Genomic DNA, 18,372 nt, shown 5'->3' on the forward strand with positions numbered 1-18,372 from the left:
AGTGTTAATTCAGTAACACTTGTTTTACAGTGTGTAGACAGGGCCCTAGTGAGGTATCTATACCAGCCGGGGAACACGAGGGTGATAGCCGTAAGCGAGCCACCGATCCTATATGGTCAGTCAAAACTTACAACATAGATAGAGTGGACATTAAAGCAGACGAGCCTAACTTGTACTACTTGAGGGATGGGCCGGGCAGAGGGTTTGTAAGAGAAGAATTATTGATCGTACCGTACGGCACAGTGTTACCGCATAGTGTCACGTGATCAGGAAAGTGCTAGTTCAGGATAGACCCGTTAAACCGAGATGATTCAGCTATGTCCCCGGTAGCTCAATCGGTTGAGTGGTGCGGCCCATTATGTATAGTTTGCGCGGAGAGCTATACATGTGGGTTCGTATCCCGCCTTTGCCTCAGGAGATTCCTTGCAACTTTGTGTGATGTGAGGTGTTTCGGTAAGGAATCAAGATCATATCAGTTGGGTTGCTTAAAAGCACTTAGCTGAGAGGGCACTCTCATGGTGAGAGAAAGGCAGCCGGCACAATTCCCAAGGGAGGAAGCGCAACATCATCTTTCGATTTCACCCTTGGGGAATTGTGGCTGCCGGGACATTTTACTACTTTTAGAACCTTTCTATCTTTCTATGTCATAGCGGCACGTTATACGCAATCCCACACACTTCAACCGCGGGAGTTCGTATCCCGCTAGCGTCCCAAACTTTTTTATAGTAGGGGTAATGGTAGCAAGAGCTAAGGGTCCGACCAAAGCCTTATTTGGGGAATAAGGCTTTGCAGAGGCTTTTGTTGGACTTGGTCCTACGTACAATCATTCCCTACTACTGTGGTATAACGAACTTCTGTTTAACGAACACCTTGTAGCGAACAAACTGATATAACTGTCTTTAGTCAGCTATGCGTATAACGAACTACGGTTATAACGAACACTCTTGTAACGAACCGACCGATATAACCATCAATTTGGTTCGTTATAACCGTAATCTACTGTAGTTGAATTGAACAGATATTTTTTACATTCGCGCTTGTCAGTCTATTCCACAATCATTGTATTGATATACTAATTCCACATCACTGTGTCACTTGGCAGGTGCACGTTTCTTTGTTTTATTTGCTTGTTTATTTGTTATTTAACGCTGCACTCAGCAACACTCCAACTATATGTCGGTGTACTTTAAAATATCGAGTTGTATCAGACAATCCAGTGATCAACATCATGAGCATCGATCTAAGCAACTGAGATATGATTGCGTGTCAACCAAGTCAGCGAGCCTGACTGTATGATCCCGTTGGTCACCCCTTGGTTGCTGAAGACCAGTTTTAACCCGGAATTTCACGGGTCTCTTAGGTGCAAGTGAATTGTTTTTGTAAACACTGCATGTGAATTGACTCAAATTCATTGTTTATATGCTGTTAGTACAAAAAAGATTACTACATCAGTACCACAATAGTATAAAACATGACATCTCAGAGCGTGTGGGGTAGCCTAATGGTTAAAGCGTCAGTTCGTCACGCTTACGACCCGTGTTCGATTCCCCACATGTGTCCAATGTGTAAAGTCCATTTCTGGTGTCCCCCGCCTTGATATTGCTGGAACATTGCTAAAAGCGGCGTAAAACCAAACTCATTCAGTGCGTGTGTTACAAAGTATTACTAGTCAGTTTGCTACATAAATGTGTAAAGAAACTGAATGAAACCTTTTTTCTCTAAGCATGGTTTACTCATGGTAACATGATGCTTCATGCTTCAGAAAGTTTCAACGCAACACACCAACCTCTACTGAGCCACAAAGAGTCGACGATAAAATCTAAAACTACACAACACGTTTAACATGGGCTATCGGCTTTCATCACGCTTTGTGTGATTTAGGTATTTGGTTGCTTGCTTGCTTGCTTGTTCTTTAACGCCGTGTGATTTAGGTTAACTGTGTGATTTAGGTATTTGGGGATGAAGGCCTTCAAGACAGTGGGTATGTTCCCTATTGGCCTTCATCACATGTTTTGTGTGGTTTCGGTATTTGGGGATGAAGGCCTTCAAGACAGTGGGTGTGTTCCCTATCGGCCTTCATCCCACGTTTTGAATGATTGAGGTATGTGGGGATGAAGGCCTTCAAGACAGTGGGTGTGTTCCCTATCGGCCTTCATCACACGTTTTGAGTGATTGAGGCATTTCGGGATGAAGGCCTTCAAGACAGTGGGTGTGTTTTGAGTGATTGGGTCATTTCGGGATGAAGGCCACCAAGACAGTGGGTATGTTCCCTATCGGCCTTCATCACACGTTTTGAGTGATTGAGGCATTTCGGGATGAAGGCCTTCGAGACAGTGGGTGTGTTTTGAGTGATTGGGTCATTTCGGGATGAAGGCCATCAAGACAGTGGGTATGTTCCCTATCGGCCTTCATCACACGTTTTGAGTGATTGAGGCATTTCGGGATGAAGGCCTTCAAGACAGTGGGTGTGTTTTGAGTGATTGAGGCATTTCGGGATGAAGGCCTTCAAGACAGTGGGTATGTTTTGAGTGATTGATGCATTTCGGGATGAAGGCCTTCAAGACAGTGGGTATGTTTCCTATCGGCCTTCATCACATGTTTTATGTGATTTACGTATTTCGGGATGAAGGCCTTCAAGACAGTTGGTATGTTCCCTATCGGCCTTCATCACATGTTTTGTGTGGTTAAGTATTTCGGGATGAAGGCCTTCAAGACAGTGGGTATTTTTGAGTGATTGAGGCATTTCGGGATGAAGGCCATCAAGACAGTGGGTATGTTTCCTGTCGGTCTTCATCACATGTTTTATGTGGTTTAGGTATTTCGGGATGAAGGCCTTCAAGACAGTGGGTATGTTCCCTATCGGCTTTCATCACACGTTTTGAGTGATTGAGGTATGTGGTGATGAAGGCCTTCAAGACAGTAGGTATGTTTCCTATCGACCTTCATCACATGTTTTAAGTTATTGAGGCATTTCGGGATGAAGGCCTTCAAAACAGTGGGTGTATTCCCTATCGGCTTTCATCACACGTTTTGAGTGATTGAGGTATGTGGGGATTAAGGCCTTCAAAACAGTGGGTGTGTTCCCTATCGGCCTTCATCACACGTTTTGAATGATTGAGGTATGTGGGGATGAAGGCTTTCAAGACAGATGGTGTGTTCCCTATCGGCCTTCATCACACGTTTTGAATGATTGAGGTATGTCGGGATGAAGGCCTTCAAAACAATGGGTGTGTTCCCTATCGGCCTTCATCACACGTTTTGAATGATTGAGGTATGTGGGGATGAAGGCCTTCAAAACAATGGGTATGTTCCCTATCGGCCTTCATCACATGTTTTGGCAGGTTTAGGTATTTCGGGATGAAGGCCTTCAAAACAGTGGGTGTGTTCCCTATCAGCCTTCACCAGTCCGGAATATGGAGAAAACCGGTTTACAACGAATCCGGATTTGACAGATCCCACACAATGATGCTGGTACACAATGAAGGAAGGAAAGGTACAGTAAACACCCATGGTCCAAAGTACAGTGATCATGCCTTTCTTACTAGTGATCTATTATCATATATATATACATTTTTGTATCGTGGTCTAATGGTTAGATGTTTTATTTTTCTACGACTAGTTTCAAAGTACAGTGATCATGCCTTTCTTACTAGTAATCTATTATCATATATATACATTTTTGTATCGTGGTCTAATGGTTAGATGTTATATTTTTCTACGACTAGTTTCAAAGTACAGTGATCATGCATTTCTTACTAGTGATCTACTAGCATATATATACATTTTTGTATCGTGGTCTAATGGTTAGAAATTTTATTTTTCTACGACTAGTTTCAAAGTACAGTGATCATGCCTTTCTTTCTAGTAATCTATTATCATATATATACATTTTTGTATCGTGGTCTAATGGTTAGATGTTTTATTTTTCTACGACTAGTTTCAAAGTACAGTGATCATGCCTTTCTTACTAGTAATTTATTATCATATATATACATTTTTGTATCGTGGTCTAATGGTGAGATGTTTTATTTTTCTACGACTAATTTTAAAGTACAGTGATCATGCCTTTCTTACTAGTGATCTATTATCATATATATACATTTTTGTATCGTGGTCTAATGGTGAGATGTTTTATTTTTCTACGACTAGTTTCAAAACAATTACTGTAGATTCTGTCAAATCTTTGTAAACCGGTTTTCTCCATAATCCGGACATAATCTTCTCTGAGTCCCGGCAAAATTGTTCTTAATTTTATTATCAAAGCTTGATTTATAATCCGGACTCTCTCAATTACGGACTACGGACTAAAAGCCATTAGATCAAGGGATCATCCGTGAAATGTGGATTTCCTACTGCCCAGGAAACTGAAGACGTCGATGAAGAAAACAATGTACTGTTAGCAAAGTTGATCTCTGCAAACACACCCGATGTCAGCGAACTCATCATGGCAGTGTCTATGGTAACGGACTAAAGTTGACTAATCCGGATTGCTTTATAATCAGGACAAACGAGTCGGTCCCAGGCAAGTCCGTAATATACAAGTTCCACTGTAGTGATATATTGCTAGTTATTCTATTTAAGGCAGTGGGGGAGGCTAGATCTGCACACTTGCTAGTTTCACTTTCACTTCCCCTTTAATGTCTACAATTTCTGGAAATGTCTCTCTTCTCGGAAGCGCGGTACGAAGTGCTTCGTCACTCGATCATGTAACATACTCACTCAATGAATCGATAGTAATGCGGCCGCCCTATCGCTACCACCAAATCGATCGTTACCCTGTACATTTCATGGACAATGTATTTTTCTCGGAAACGTATCACAAACAAAAAGTAGGATACGTAACAGTTCCGAGAACGAGGCGTCTGAGCCACAAGGCGAGGGAAGCAATCACAAATCAAGTAAGCTGTTTGTGGCAGTTGTAACATCAACCATAACACAGGTAACATATTTCTCTTTGTGTGTGTGTTTGTTGCAGTACAGTGTTAGGGTACAGTATTACAGTCGAAAGAACGACAGGTCGATTGATCCAGGTTCATTTCAACAGTCTTGTTCATTTCAACAGTCAGATGTAAACATACAGCGACAGGGTGTGTTTGAACAGGTATATGAGAAGTCTCACACTCTAACGCTCAATATATCTTGAAGTACCTGAGAGTGTAGACTGACGCTTAATCTCTGAATATTATAATTTTGATAGTAAAAAAAGGACGCCCAGTTAGATGGGAGATTCCGGAACCTGAGGAAATCTCGACTTGATTCATTTAGGGCTTTAATATTGCAGGGAGGGCTAGGTAGTAGAGAAAACAACGTGGTTCACTGACTGTGAGAGTGAGGCCTGTGCTGTTTTATAAGAGCCTCGCGTAAATGGTTCGGTTTAGAATAGCTTTACCTTGATTTGTAGGTCAGCAGTTGTGTTATCAAGGGAGATAAGCGTGGAACATGTGGGTATTAAGCGTGACGGGGATATGTAGGCTCAAATGAATGATCGTGGCCTATTCACTTTCGTGGAGCCAGTTTATGAATGCCACAGTGTATGAGAGTCTTCACTTGAATGGAATCGCCAGTGGCAGCCTAAGATTGTTGTTGTGTGTGAGGCAATAATAACACATGGATTTATAAAGCACAACAATTCACAATTATTGTGTTCTGTGCAGGGAGTTTAATGCCCTCAATGCTGGAGAGCAGCATAATGACAACCCCAAACAAACCTTGCAATAACTATTGACCAAGTAGTATTTACGTTTCATTTGAATTATGCATGGAATGCATAAATTCTCAGCTTTCTCAACATATAAACTGTAAGTGATTTATGTACCTTAAAACGAAAAGCCCGCGAATTAAAAATGTAATCGCCAAAGGACAAGGTATGATAAATGCCCTTATTGGCCCACAAAATTTCATGATATTCAATGTTCTACAACAGGATAATTTTAGCATCAAGAAGGCTAAATAAATTGTTGAAATTACCTCCAATTGCTTCTTTTTATGTTTTAGTGCTGGGGTTTTTCTTCTTTGAAGAACTCAAAGTTAACATATTTTACAATATCTTCTAAAAACCTACATTTTCTTATTTCAAGAGTGAAAAAAAAGTGTGAGCAAAATCATGACCCATCCCAATTTTTTCACGACACATGAAGAGAGTAAATTAGAATGCACACCTAAAAAATTGTGGAGGGTCAAGCTTTTGCTCATATCAAAATGTTTTAAAAAGTACATTTTTCTGTTATATGAAATTGCCCCATACAACATCTCAAAAATAAACATTGGCGTAAAGTAATATATTTGAAAACAATCCGTCACATTCACACAACTATACCATGATTCATTATTTATTTTGAATTTTTAGAGCACTAAATCAACTCACAAACATGTTTATTAAAACATTTTCAATATCATAAGGACTCTCAAGGCTGATTACTTTGAGGTAAACAGGGTAGTTTTTTGGACACCCTGTTGATCTCTGCTGGAAAAGTAAGAAGACATCAGAAGATTTTTCAAAATATGATCAGGCAGCATTCTAAAGGTGAGAATCTGTTTAATTATTCTAGAATTTTATCATATTTGTTTTATCAAATGTTTATCAAACACCCCTGAGTCACCTGTCACTGTCAAATAACACAGTCATTCAACAGGATGTAACTGTGTATAAACATACACATTTTAACAAAATAATGTATCTTGATATTGTCTGGGATATATAAGATTACATTTAACCAAAATGACTATACTTAACGGTGTGAAAAGTTTACTGTTAGAATAAGAACATTGTATCAAGGTCTAGCAGATGATGGACGCAAGCAGATGCCAAGTGACACATTGTTGAAACGTGTAATGTATAAGCTTAAAGTGACAAGCAATAATAGTAGAATTTGTAGCCTAGTGGTTACAATGATGGCCTGTCATTTTTTTCTTTTATCAGACATGCAGGTTCAAATCCTGGTAATTTCTTTTTTTCTTTTTCTTTTTTTTTCAAAAGATTGGTCAGCCAATTCACAATGTTTAACTTAACTTGTACACATGAAATCCAAATTTTATGCAAGAATTCTTAAGTTTGGTAATCTATGTTATACTGTTCAAACAAACTTGAATTAACATCATGTAAATCTTTTTTAAGCCTAAAGACACTGACTGTTCCACTCTGTCTCGTTGCCTTTGTTCCCACACAATAAAGAACATGGAGAAGGTAAGCATTGTTTCAAAATGTTAGCATTGTCATTTCTTTAAGTAAATATTTACAAATTGCCCAGAGCTGTTAATTAGTGGTATGAAAATAAATAATGTTACCCATTATATTTTCTATTGATATAAAGTCATCTGTTTTTCAGTTGAGAAGCTCTGGGTATGGCAGACACCAAGACAAGATGCCTGTTTCCAGCAATATACTGTTGAAGAATGCTGCAGTTCTTGACAGTGATTCAGAAACTGAGATTGATGACCATGTGGATGAAGTGTGAAAGTGGATGTTTTATATCTTTGCAGTGAATGAGTTGTGAATAATTACTTTTTGAAGATTTTTGAATACTGACTTTTAACACTTACATGGTGTTAAAATCAAGCTGTGCCAAGAATCTAATTTCACCCGAAATGGGCCCCTTTGAGGTCAAGACCTGTGATGTTTAGTGCAGTAACAATATGTTGTGAATGAGATGTTTACTGTATATTTGCAAGAATGTTTGTGAATACTGACTTTTAACACTTACATGGTGTTAAAATCAAGCTTTGCCAAGAATGCAGTTTCACCCGAAATGGGCCCCTTTATAATTAAGGTCAAGACCTTTTGATGTTTAGTGCAGCATGATTGGTTATTGTAACAATATGTTGTGAATGAGATGTTTACTGTATATGTTTGTGAAAGAATGTAACACTTACATGGTGAATCAACTGACTAATTTCAACATGGGCCTTAGACCATGATTTTTAGTTGCAGCATGATTGGTTATTGTAACAATATGGTGTGAATGAGATGTTTACTCATATATTTACAAGAATGTTTTCATACCCGAAATGGTGTTAAAATCAAGCACAATTAAGAATGCAATTTCACCCGAAATGGGCCCCTTTGAGGTCAAGACCTGTGATGTTTAGTGCAGCATGATTGGTTATTGTAACATAATGTTGTGAATGAGATGTTTACTGTATATTTGCAAGAATGTTTGTGATTACTGACGTTTAACACTTACATGGTGTTAAAATCAGGCTGTGCCAAAATGCAATGTCACTCGAAATGGGCCCCTTTGAGGTCAAGACCTGTGATGTTTAGTGCAGTAACAATATGTTGTGAATGAGATGTTTACTGTATATTTGCAAGAATGTTTGTGAATACTGACTTTTAACACTTACATGGTGTTAAAATCAAGCTTTGCCAAGAATGCAATTTCACCCGAAATGGGCCCCTTTATAATTTAGGTCAAGACCTTTTGATGTTTAGTGCAGCATGATTGGTTATTGTAACAATATGTTGTGAATGAGATGTTTACTGTATATTTGCAAGAATGTTTGTGAATACTGACGTTTAACACTTACATCCCAGATAGCATTCGGACGTTGGCCCAACGTTGGCAATGTTGGCAAAACCATTGCCAACGTCTGAATGCTATCTGGGATGGTGTTGAAATCAAGCTATGCCAAGAATGCAATGTCACCCCAAATGGCCCCCTTTGCGGTCAAGACTTGTGATTTTTAGTGCAACATGATTGGTTATTGTAATAACATGTTCTGAATGAGACATTTTCTGTATATTTGCTAAAACTTGTTGTGAATACTGACTTTTAACTCTTACTTGTTAAAATCAAGCTGTGTCCAAAATGTAATTAGACCAAAATGGGCCCCTGTGATTTTTAGTGCGACATGATTGGTTATCATAAGTGCATGTTGTAAAATTGACCTATAGTTTATATTTGCAAAGAAAGTTGTGAACAATGAGGTTTTTGTAAACAATTGGCAAGTGGAATTACTGTCCACAATGTATTGCAACCCTAATTGGGCCTCGTGAAGTTAAAACCTTGTGATTGATATTGACATGTTTCTTGATCATGAATACCTGTTGTAAAACTGATGTTATTTGTATGTTAATAAACTGATAGTTGTAAATAAGTCATTATGGCACACTGATATTTCAGACTTCCTGTTTTTTTCTTGGGAACTGATAAAACCCATTTTGGGCCCCTTAGCATTGAATTACGGCCTCAGATCATTTAAAAATTAACTTTTTTATGCAAAGCTATCTTGTCTCTAAACAAATAACGTGTTCAGCCAATTCTGTTTGTGGGCCAAAAAACACCCTTATCATACCTTGTCCTCTCTCGGCACGTCGAGTGGTTACTCAAATGTTTTCTTCATAATGAAATAAGTTCTTTACAATTTGAACAATATTTTTTTTCTTTAGTGAAGAGAAAACACTGAGGTTCGCAATTTTCTAAAAATTAGCAACTTTCGATTTAATTAGTTATTAACAAAAACAATGCGTCGTGATACCGAAAAACTATTGTCATCCTTTTAATATATCTAATTATTATAATAAAATGATTCAATACCTAAATAATGCAGAGCATGAAAAATATTTACAATATTAATAATTGTATCCTCCCTTGATGAAACCGGAAGCCCGTACATCAACGCAAGCATAGAGGTAAAATATGCACGAGTTCGTAAACTGCCATTGATACATTTTCTAAAATGATTCAAATTTCCGTAAAATGCAAAATATATTTTTAATCACCTTAACGTGGTTACTGTTATTTGATATCAAATGTAGTTGTCATTTTTTCTTTTGTTGTGTATCTTTTTTCTTTTTTTTGCAATGTTGCCGCTGGTGCGAAAGATCTTTTTTCACAATTTCGGAGTCATTATTTTCGAATAATGTTCTGACACGGGGGTATGTGATACGTTATCTCAATTTCACGTAAAATACTTCCATTTCATTGGTCAATGACACCTTATCAAGTTTCCCTGTCACCCCTTCCCAGGAGGGTCACAACCGCTGCCACGATTGGTTACCAAACTCTCCGCCCAGAGCTGTAGTTCTAACAATCGTATGACGTCATAATATGACGCATGCAGTGCACGGAGTTCGAAAACCGTTCGATTAGCTGTTTTTGAGTTCACTATGTACACATTTCTTTACCGACTTTTCATTGCTTTATTTAAACCTCTATACATTGCTTTTATACATTGAATCGTTTGCACACTAAACTTAAAACATAACTAACCATTTTTATAGCAGTTGTAAAAGTGTCAGAAATGTTTCACTGATTTTAAAATTCAGTCAAAGAGTCAGACGCCATTTTGTTTAAATGATTATGTCATATAAGTCGGTAGCGGTCTCAAAATAAAATGATATTTTGTGCATTTAACATGGCAGTAAGATAAATACTTTGTAAACTTCTCCCTCGAGTAATACGGTCTGATGTCACGACTTTTTGTAGCAGTGTTATCCCTCGCCTACCATCTCGGTGACACTGCTACAAGAGTACAGTATCGGACCATATTCTCGAGAAGCATACAACATATAATCAGTATATCATAACAATAGCATAATATCATAAGTTGTATGTTTCTCTGGAGTTTAATACAGCCTGACTTCATCTGGGAAACAGAACGATGATCTGGGAACATGCAGGGAGCAATTACCTTGTTGACATCGTATCCCAGTTGTGTACATCGATGCTCATGATGTTGATCACTAGATTGTCTAGTACAGACTCCATCATTTACACACTGCCGCCATTTAGCTGGAATATTGCTAAGTGCGGGCGTTAAACAACAGCCAACCAACCGCTTAGCTATATAAGCTGGAAGTCGGCGTTAAACGGCAGCCAACCAATAACCTTAGCTATATAGCTGGAAGTGCGGCGTTAAAGTCACATGCAACCAAAAATCAAACATAATTAAAATACAATTATCACTTATTCATGACATATAATATACATTGCTGTTTATGAAAACACATATAAACAAAATTATAAGCGTACAATCGCAAATCAAAAGTGCAATATTGTGTACTTGGGTTTACTTCCCAAGAAACGAAGCAGCCGTGATACCGAACCCAGTCAGAGGGAGTGGGTGTGCACTCAAGTGTAACGGCTGGTTCATTTGCAGATGCCCTCACAGCTCATTGTGTTTGTATATATAGAGATGTTGGGTTTTGTAAATACATGCTCATTTTTTGTGTATAACATTTTGCAATCAACAGACATCATAACATGTCATGTGTTCAAGTATCACACCTGCCTGTCTGTGTAATTACATAATGTGACAGAGACCGAACTCCGGCCATAAATCAATGCGTTTTGTTTATGGTGTATAGCCTGATTGGTGTTAAGTTCAAATTGCATGTGGTCAGTGATCGCAGTTGTGTATTGAATATAGTAGTATATACAATGGGGGTTCTGGACCACTTTCAACCAAAGCCTCTGCAAAGCCTTATTTCACAAGTAAGGCTTTGGTCGGACCTTTAGCTCTTGCTACCATTTCCCCTACTATGAAAAAGTTTGGGACGATAGCGGGACCTCCTAGCCGCGCCGGGGGTATGGCTGGAGTGTGTTGGTATCCTGGGATTGCTCTATAATAGCTCCACGTGGCGCTATGTCACGTTGACATCGATGAAACAGTTTAATGTGAATCGCCTATAATCTCTTTGGTGTTTGTAATAAAGGCTTGCTGGGCTTTTTTCACCCCTTGTTCTATGTACTTTTTTTTATCATCCTCGCTGATAGTAGACTTACGAGACTTGGATCGAATCTCTTGTTTCATTTTATTATATTTTGTGAGTTCAGAGAGGATTGAACTAAATTCCTCCTCTGAGATCTTACTGTCAGTGAGTGCAGTGGAAATACGCTCACTTACTGTGTTCAGCTTTGCCACAGCCAGAACCCTGATCTCATCGTGTTTCAATGCCTTACGATGCAGTCTGCGTGATGCCAACTTAAGAGCCACCCCTAACACCCCTGCCACCCCAGCTGTTATTTCGATACCTAGTACTATAGGTGCAGCCACGATGGTAGCTCACAACCCAACACCTGCCGCTCCTAGCCCCATGCTGGTTGCCATAAGGGCAGTGTCAGCCCCGTCCACGATATTGAAAGCTCTGTGGTACTTTTTATACAGTGCTTTCCGCTGCGATGTCAGCGGTCTTGTTCTAGTTGACGTTTCACATCACATAACTGCCTCAAGCGGAAACCGTCTACGGTTTCCAGGGTCTTCGCTACTTCCTCTACGACTGGGTACAGCCCCATCCTGTGTATATAATATATTCTAAAAAGATCTTTAAATCGAAATGCGACATTTAATTCTTGCAAAGTATATTTCAGGCTTATAAGGTTTAGATTATCGTACAGGGTAATAGGTGAGAGGCTGATAGGTAACTCTCGTCTCTACGAACATTAATGGGGCAGCTTAATAAGGGGGTTATAGAACCCGTTGAGGGGTCCGGTCGTATGATGATACGGCAACGTTGGTGCCTGTCAGTGATGCCCCAGCGAATTGTCACCCCAGGTAAAAGTTGTCGTTCTGTATCCCTCCGAACCGATCCGAGGAAGACTTCTATGGCGAGTGTGGAGCCTGGGTCCACAGTCATATAGGCTAATGAGGTATCGGGGCCGTCAAACCTTAAATCACCCTCCCAGCCTGGAACACCTAACATGTTATTCGTGGAATCATCTGTTAACTGAATACTTATCTTATGTTTCGGGATGAAAACCCCAAACAAGAGGCCGTTGTTCCTAATTTCAGAGACCTCCCTATCTTTTTTTAACGATATATAAGGTGCGGTGAGGGTCATGTTGATCAACCATTTGGGCTCTATAAAGTCGTCTGGCGAAGCCACCCGTATGTACACACCATCTCTTAAAGTGTAGACCGTACGTTTTTCTTCCTCACCAGGCTGGTCGAACCCCTTGTGCCTCCTAGGCCCCCGAGGGTGATTTTGGGTAGATGATGGGTCATTACAGCCCGCCTATACACGTTGTCTTTCAAGTGCAGGATGTATAAGGTGTCTTCCTCACCAGGCTGATCGAATCCCTCCGTGTCCCCTAGGTCATTAAAAGCGTAGTGTTGGGACGATGACTGGTCATTGCTATAATACTATTCGCGATATAGTTTCCAACTGGTTTTCTGATAATAGTTCAGGGGTGAACTTCACCCCATGAAGTGTATGTTGTCAGGTAGGAAGATCTTGGTTAGTGATATCGTGTTTTCCACGATCCACGGTGACACCCTGCAGACTGGTGTTGGAGCCGACACCCATCCGCGACGTAAACTGTGCAAGCGTGATACTGGTGTCGTTTCACCCACCGAGTTTGACCCCCTTCCGCGATCTCGACATCATTCCCGATGGTTCCCCTAGGTAGACTTTGATGATCAGTGTTGAGTTAAGCGGTAGAGACTCTCTAGTATCCTGACCACGCCTTCCTAATTCAGACACCAACTGCAATACCCGTTTTGCATGTTCGGTTTACCCGATAGCATGTGGGCTGCCATATTGTTGAGTGGGCTGATGACTTCCTTCGTCTGAGTCGGGACGATAAGCCACGAGCAGGGTTCTGTTGTTAACGACTTTGTTTAGGTGGTTGTCTTTGTTATCCGTGAACACATAGGGGAGCCGAGCCTCAATATTGAGAAACCAGTCTTTATCGGGTAACAACACCCACTTGTCATCTTCGGTGAAGAGCGGTATATGGCTTGTTTTGAGGCGACGGTAGTGCTCTCAACATCGTCTAAGTCGAACAGTTTGCCCCGAAGCGATGGGTATATTATCAATTATCATTACGGTGGTGACTAGAGGGTGTACTTAGTGTTGACTACCGCTCTTGAGAGGTATCTACTATATCACCTAGGGCTCCACCGGAGGGACTTCAGCGTTTGTAAATGTTGTTTTCAGTTGCAAACGCGTGCAATTTACCATCTACTCCGGGGCGTCGAAACCAGCGTGTGTCCCGGTCGGAGATCCCCACATTGACGCATTTTTCACCCGGGCCCTTGTGCGCTGGTCATTTTATGTGAAGCGTTAAGCTGAGGTATCCTATATTCACGGGATTGTGATTTATATCTAACACAGATATTATCAGCTCAGGTATGTTGCCCTGAGTCAACCTCTTATACTGCGGCGGTGAAAGCGACTTCGGTTCTACCGTCGTTGTATTTCTCCGTTTTCACCGTACGGGTCTCAGTATAGTGGAAGGGTGACCCCCTTGAATGTTGTATGTTGTGCTCACCTGACCTAGATGAATGTACAGCTCTCGATGCGGTACTAGGTCGGGTAACCGATGCCTGTGACGGTTGTTGTTGGTTTTATCTCGTCAGGTGACATACCGAGTGTCGCCAATGGCGGCCGAGCCTCAAGGAGTTTCTTCCGTTGTTGATTAACACCACTGTGCCGTTTGAGTCGTTCATCTTGAGTTCGGCTCCCAGGGGTTTGAAGACCTCATCGCTTAGCCAGCACTGCGCTGTAGTAGCCGTCAGTTATCTGGCTGCGAGTTCCACTGACGAACAGCTTATTGTTGCTGGCGTTGATGTTAGTCCATTGCGGTAGGTAGGTGATATCGCAGAGTGCGACTTCGAGGTGACCCGACGTATTATCGATCGCGTGCGTCAGCTGAATGGCCTCACCGCTCGTTATTCCTGGAAGTGTTATGTACATGTTAGAGTATATATGCTCATTATATAATAGTTTTAAAATGTATTCCCAAGGAGGAGCATCCTCGCAAGGAGTGTCTTACTCCCCTGGACTGTTTTACCCTAAACTGGACGTAGATTTCTTCCCCATGAAGATCGTAGTAGCTGATGGGATGCATTTCGACTCCCAGCTCATAGATGTGTTCGACATTTATAAGCTTTCGGTGACTAACGTCAAGGCAGTCCACGCTTGGTTAAACAACCCTATGCAGTTCTGGCAGAATAAACTTAACTTCGCCGTGTGGTGCGTTACAACGGGGTGTGGTGTGGCATTGACCGACACTCGGCGTGGACCGCTGAGTAAGTCTGTGTTCATGTTTCATGTGTACTACCAGGTCAGACGTATCCTCAAAGAGATCAGCGCCCCGCTCCCACAGGAAAAGGCGTGGGATGCAGTAAACAACCAGTACGATAGACTGGCCTACGAACGTATTTGTGGTGAATTCGGAATCAACCCTAAAACGGATTGGCGTATACCAGGAGGAGTGAACCACGGGTTGGGTATTCCATACAGTGCTGGGCTCTCCGTAAAAGCATTACGAAAAGATATAGTGGTAAACTTTATGAAGCACAATATGTTTAGTACGGGTAATTTCTTCCATACATTCTCCACCCTCGTTCCTAAACCCATACATATTGGATCAAAACCGGTGAAAGAAGCCAGCGATGATCTACTGAAACGAGGTTTACTTCGACCAGAATTTACTCTATCGAGTAACGAATGGCGAGATGATCGTATGGACTTTAAAGGTAACGTTGGTTTCACCATCAAAAAGGTCGAGCAACCCCCATACGTTAAAGACATTTGGAAAATATTTATGCTGGACACGTCAAAAGGGTTCACTCGTGCCGGCACTGAACGCTTAAACGACTCGATTCGAACGTACGTGTGGGCGCTGTTGGGTGCGCAGATGCAAACGCGTTCCAACATCCTTGGTAAAGGGGACTGCTTACGACGCTCAGAAACAGTTTATTGTTAACGTTGAGGATGCTATTAATTCTCCAGTTGATCTCCCGAGTGCCATCAAGCTACCAAGACGTGTTGGAATAAGCCAGATCGAAAGTTGACTATGTCTTCGGCGTGGGGTTGTACATGGCTCCGGCGATATGCAGTTGAGAATAAAAAGTGGTTGGCTACAACAACAAAATAGTTATAGCCACGGCGGGTCAAAGTTGGCCTCAACCCCGATGTTAACGTCCCCACGTCCCACCACCCACGACGGTGAAAACGGGTATAGTGGCGCCACCCCGGGCCTAGGGCTCAACCAATACCCCCTGTGGGGGTGACCCCACACGTTCAGGCGGCCAATCAGCAGCACATCGACCGTAAAACAGCCCTGGTGGTTGGTGGGGTAGCTTTTGGGGCTCATTTGGTTAAAATTCCTTAGCACTTCGTACACCAGACCGCCACGCGGCTGATGGCTGCCCACAGGTTTTGACTAAGCCACGTGGCAGTTTTAGCAAGAGCGCCCAACAACCACGAGACGATGCTACCCAGGATGCCGGGGAGGGCTCCGGCAGCCTTACCAGCCAGTTTAGCCAGGGCCTCCCCTAGTTTTTTAATCCAGTCTCTGACACCCCCACCACTTGGTGGTGTGCCGCCACTTGGGGGTGTGGGCCCCCCACTCAGTGACACCACCAGGGTTGATATGATGAAACCCAATGCAGTCAGAATGCTGGCGATGGTGATGCCTTGCTCCCGGAACAGTATCCGAATCCTGTCAGCTAGCGTGGTGTCCTCATTTAGGACTCGATCGATGGTTTCCCGTACTCTACTGATCTGTGATCGGAGGGCTTCCCGGTTAGAGGAAGCGGATTCCAACCTAGTCCGTCTCTCGTCTTCCAAGTTTTTTATTCTCTCCTCGATACGACGTTTCATATCACCATCCGCTCCGGTGAGTTTTATTTTCTCATGGCGATGTGCTCATCGATTTTGTTAAGTTTCCCCATGTTGTTCACGAGTTCTCGAAGCGTACATGTTTCAAGGCTTCGTCTAGGCCCACGCAGTTCCCTCAGGGGAAATTCGAGACCCGGCAAGGGTTTGTCATGATGCGTGGTCAATATTTTTCGATACTGTCCGACGTTTCTTTAGCATCCCCAGTATTGGCCCTGGCTGCTTGCAGATCTTGGACGACCGCCGAGGGAAGCTTGAGGTCGTCGCGTAATGCGTAATCTATGTTCATCACGGATCAGCTGGCCCCACCAGAGGCGACTGGTGAGTGTTGACAAAAGCATCACGGCTTCCCGTCTTTTATGATATCGAGCCCGGGTGAGCCTTCAATCGCAGCGTGCCCTTCTTATCGACGGTAAACTTGGCATAGTCCCTTCCCAGCGGCTTGATGTTGTCTCTATTTTCAACTGCGTTGTAATAATCGTCGACAGCAGGCTGTACAAGTTCAGTACTTAAGGGTTAGTGAATGAGGTCTCCTGCTCGTCGAATGCCTGGGCACTATCATCCCACATATCATCCATAGGTATGTACTCTGCCATTATTTAGTATTAAAATATATTTCATTTATATAACAATGTACGGTAGAAAACTAGATCCTTTCAGAAGATCAAAGAGAGCCTCTAGGCCAGAGTCCGGCGCCAGTCGGTGACCATCACCAACAATCCCAGCAAGATAGACCAGAACCAAAGCGCTGCTGGTAAGATTTCCAAACCTTGGCGAGAATGACCTCATTGTACCAGGCGGTTCGACTGCGTTCAACCTCACGTTGACCTCCACCAACGACAAACGCGAGCTAGTGCGGAGCGTAGGTCGAGCCATCATCAAGAAAACCACCATCAAGATCAGCGGTAATGAGGTGCTGAGCATCGACGACAGCGGCGTGTTTCACTGCTATGGGGATCTCTGGAAGCGAGGAGAAGCGTGTCAATGGCGTGTACCAGGGTATCAACAAAATCAACCCGGTCGCGCATAGGGTATGCCTTCGCGCCAAGACCAGCTAGACAAGATCACGGACGGTGAAAGACGCCATGGCGTGCATCGGGAACCGGTTCTGCGTGCGCTCGACTTCGAGTTGCTCACGGGACACGCGCCGTTTTACCAGGCAGCTGGGTGATAGGCTTGAATCTGAGCTCACATTTAACCGACTACAGTAAAGTAGTGCGTGCGTCGAAGCGGTGATGAGGCCAGTTCGCCATAGACAACATCTCTCTGGAGTTCGACATGGTCACTAGCCGGAGCTGGCCAGGCAGGTTGAAGCCAGTACTCTGGGAAGATGGCCATCCTGTACGATCGCATACTGAGGCATAGATCAGTCGTGCGAGATAAGAGCGACACTGTGTGGAATATCAACCTGAGCGTGCGGCGCTGATCGATGAAAGGCATCCTGGTAGATCCCAGTGGAGGATTACGAGCCGTTCGGAGGGACGGCGAGAGTTTTTCAACCCGAGATTGAAAAGGTGGAAGTGACCATAGAGGCGTGCCCAACCAGCTGTTCAGTCATGGTATGAGGCCATACCAGCAGTGGGATGGGATAAAAAAGCTACCAGCCAAACAACACCACATAACCAAGGACCTGGACCTATCCTCCGTGAAGATCGGTGAATACCTGACCACCAAGTACGCCCTATGGTTGGACATGCGATCCACGGATGACGATAAACTACACGGTAGCGGGCCGCCGCGCCAGACAATGGCAGCGAGGATTACTATCCAGATTACCAAGAAGGCTCAACCGCTGGTAAGTTGAAATT

At 42.5% G+C, this 18,372-nt stretch overlaps 2 protein-coding genes across 2 annotated transcripts in view; one reads left to right on the forward strand and one right to left on the reverse strand.

The window, feature by feature from the left end:
- LOC124266982 overlaps window positions 1-18,372 on the reverse strand; it is an 82,511-nt gene that overhangs the window by 27,330 nt on the left and 36,809 nt on the right. The gene's annotated exons all lie outside the window — the stretch shown is intronic.
- LOC124266981 (protein mono-ADP-ribosyltransferase PARP12-like) overlaps window positions 4,731-18,372 on the forward strand; it is a 38,036-nt gene continuing 24,394 nt past the window's right edge. Inside the window, exon 1 of the mRNA XM_046701824.1 lies at window positions 4,731-4,939. The gene's annotated coding sequence lies outside the window, so the exon portion shown is untranslated. The remainder of the gene's footprint in view (window positions 4,940-18,372) is intronic.

Source organism: Haliotis rubra, unplaced genomic scaffold, assembly GCF_003918875.1.
Source record: "Haliotis rubra isolate DU_JTF1 unplaced genomic scaffold, ASM391887v1 Scf1290, whole genome shotgun sequence".
Lineage (NCBI taxonomy): Eukaryota > Metazoa > Mollusca > Gastropoda > Lepetellida > Haliotidae > Haliotis > Haliotis rubra.